The following is a 3608-nucleotide window of genomic DNA, read 5'->3' as shown; positions in this document are numbered from 1 at the left end:
TTACAACTCATCACAAAGCTTACTAAATCTGCATGAGGTACAATTAGCTGCTGACTGCAATCAAATCAAAGTTATAGATTATCAGTAAAACAAATAATTTGCTTCCCCAGTCTTTATTTAAATGATTAACTTGACTGTTTTTCAATTCCTGTTTATGTTTTGGTCTCGTTTTGGTATCTGTCTTTTTATTCAGATAAAATCCAGAAATGGGTGAGGCTTAAACCAACCATCATCTTGAATAAGATGCAAGATTAAGAAAGATTGAGAGATGCACAGAGACGGATACACAGATTTTTGATTTGCGCTCATTATTACGTAGTGGTTTATGTATAACATTTCGATATCTATGGTTCGTCTTTTATCCAGCAGACATGAGGAGTGACTGTGTCTGCCGAATATTTTTTCTTATTATTCCAAATAATTTTAAAGCCATTATTCCGTGCCTTTCCGAATAAGATATTTGGCTTCTGGCACATCCTTACTACAGAGTTTCCTCATCTTCAGTTCTGAGCTTCCTACACTGCTCAGAAAAAGTGACAGTGAGACTTATTTGATTTTTAACATTAGATTAGATTTTAACTATTGGCCCAAACAAGTGATTCACGATTAAAAAATCCATGTTTCAAGATCAATTCATATGCATCAGCAGGATTTGTAACCAATGCATTGAGAAAAAGAGTGAATCATTACGCCCCTATACCATGTGTATCCCATCAACACACAAAAACACATCTGAAGCTCAAACCTCAGGTTCTTCAGCTGAGAGTTAGGGCTCTTCAGTCCGTCACAGAGCAGCTTCACTCCTGAGTCCAGCACGTCATTGTTACTCAAGTCCAGCTCTATCAGACGGGAGTTTGATGATCGTAGAGCTGATGCCACAATTTTACAGCACTGACCCGTGAGTTTACAATATGCCAAACTGAAGAAAAAAAAAAAAAGGATAATTGCAAATCCATTTATTATAAACTGATAAAAGTGGAATCTCTCTCATATCATAAAATAAAAGTTTTGCTGAAAGAAGAATATGTTTTTGACCAGTTGATCTGTACAGCCATATACAACATGATCTCATGAGTATTAGTATGTGTTTTATGTAGTGTTGTTCTACCAAAGTACATTTACTTGCGCTTGAATAGACACGGAAACGTAATATAGTAACTTATTTTCAACATCTAAACGTACAATACTGTCGTATACCAGACGTATAAAACTTCAATTATTTACAAATGAATCCTTATGAATATTGAAATCGAAGCATTTGTCATTTTGATTATAATGTATTCAGTTGTCATATCAACGGCATTATGTTTTCAGTACATTTATTAAATGCATATACTCATTTAATTAATATGAATTGATTACATTTTATGTTCTGTGTGATTTCTGCTGTCACCTTGTTTTTAAGGATTACATAATGTTAAAAAAGACTACACTTTAAAACCTTAAAATTAATAACATTTCTGTAATTTATAACCATTGCTTATTATATAATATTTACTTCCGTGGGACACAAAAGGCGTTTTCTCCGTCATACTGCAACTGACAACAGAAGTATAAAATACCAAGAATGTAATATAATTACAAAAGGAATCAATTTTATTCTTGCGCTGTAATCCAAATCTTCAGAACCCATACGAATGTGAGGAACAGACCTAAATTCAAGCCTTTTTCAATGGTCTTCATCTCTGTCTTCATAAACATCAACCACAAGCATCAAATCTCGTGCTCATTACAAACACAAAACTAGTTGCTTCAAGAGGCTTCACAACAGGTTTTACGGCAGTGTAGTCAAACGCTCATTGGCTCTCACCTGCTTCGTCACAGATTGCCAGATGCTGTATTTGGGGTGCTGTGCGTTTGAAACAGAAATGTGCGCCTTCACGGAGTGGATCTGGACAATATTTTCAGCGATTAACAACTTTTAAACAAAATTCTGCTCTGTTCCTCACACAAAACTATTGTATTCTGGTTGAGGACTGTGACTGCAACGCATCTGTCACGGAGTGACTGAGACGTGAGACATGCAGATCCAAGTGCGAAGCTTTATTAACCGACATGGTCAGAAGCAGGCAAGGGTCAGACAATGGCAACAGGTATATAGAGGGCAAGACACAAGAATATTCCTAGGGCTAGCGTGGGTCTACGATCGGCAAACAGAATCAACGGAGAGACTAGAGGGATAAATCCAGGTACAAGGCAAAGGTCCAGGCAGGGGCAAACAGTATCCGAATAGGGCAAGACGAGAGGGGGAATCCGAGATACACAGGCAAAGATCAGGACACGAGGAAACAGACAAGGCAAGACTAAGATAAGGCTATGGAAAAACTAGACAGGCTCCGTAGAGTAGCTATCACTATGAGAGTGATAAAAGCTACTCTACGGAGCTTTCTCTCTCGGATTCCCCCTCTCGGTGTCACCTTCATGGTTCCTCCCTCCGTCAACTCCACCATGGACTGATAGTGGAGCGTCTGGAAGCCGCTCCTTAAGGGGGGGCTCTGTCATGATCTCTAGCTGGAGTGCCCGTGAGCTTCGCTAGAGGGCACTGCATCCCAGACTTCTACCACTCCATCAAAGACTTCATTTCCCACAATCCTTTGCCTGGACTCATCAACACTCACTGTTTGCACCTGTGTCTCATTTACCCTGTCTGCTCACCCTACATAAGTCTGGTTTAGTTTGTCATTCTTGGCGAAGTCTTGTAAGTGTTACACTGCATCTCTGAGCGTTTCTCCTGTTTATATGTATCTTGGTTTTTGGACTCTTTGCCTGTGTTCTCTGCCTTGTTGTTTAGTCGGACTGATTGCCTGTGTGTTGACCCTTGCCTGCTGTCTGATTCGATTCTGGACTTTCCTAATAAACACTGCATTTGGATCCTCACTCAGTCTCAGAGCAGTTCCATAACAGCATCGTCATTTGAATTTCTTTTGGTACCTCTTTTGACATTTTTGCAATAAACAAATTATTGTGATTGCAGTTATAAAACATAATATTAATGTTACATTGTTACTAAAATTGTAATTTTCTTGCACATTTCCGTCTATTACTTCTTGCACATTTCTGTCTATTACTTCCGTAATAACTTTTTACGTTCGCTATAAAATGGTTATGTTTAGGTTTGGGGGTAGGGTTAAGGGATCTAAAAATCTAAATCGTTTATTGATAAAATTATAAAGGTGCATTATACAAATATGTTTATGATATAAAAGATTTGTAAATATTTTGTTTTTTTTTAGCTGTAAATATGTAACAATGTTTACGTTTTAAACGTTTAAATACTTTCAAAATGTACATTTCAGCATCAGTCCAAACGTACAAAAATTTAGGTTTTGAATTACGGATTTTGAATCTAGAACCTCTGACACGCCAGGCAGAAGTTTTTGCTAGGCCATTAGGGAGTACGGAGATGGGTCGTGGAGCTATACATTTGTTCACTGACATGAAGAATCTTGGGACTAACAATACATTGCATTATAGTAGATGTAAGGATTAAACTATTACATTAAACATTACTCTAATTGTCGATTATTTGAAGTGTAATATTGCATTTGATTTCTGGACAATATTTTTTTATTTTACAATTTCTGTTTTCATTTTTTTACTGTTAGTGT

The 3608-nt window shown here is 37.2% G+C and overlaps 1 pseudogene; it reads right to left on the bottom strand.

The window, feature by feature from the left end:
- Positions 1-432: 432 nt before the first annotated feature.
- The window catches only part of LOC107663190 (NACHT, LRR and PYD domains-containing protein 12-like), a 47227-nt pseudogene continuing 44051 nt past the window's right edge, over positions 433-3608 (bottom strand).

This window comes from Sinocyclocheilus anshuiensis, unplaced genomic scaffold (genome assembly GCF_001515605.1).
Source record: "Sinocyclocheilus anshuiensis isolate Anshui unplaced genomic scaffold, SAMN03320099.WGS_v1.1 scaffold2125, whole genome shotgun sequence".
In the NCBI taxonomy this organism is placed as follows: domain Eukaryota; kingdom Metazoa; phylum Chordata; class Actinopteri; order Cypriniformes; family Cyprinidae; genus Sinocyclocheilus; species Sinocyclocheilus anshuiensis.
Note: the sequence above shows the minus strand (reverse complement) of the source record. Positions and strands in the feature narration are given on the sequence as shown.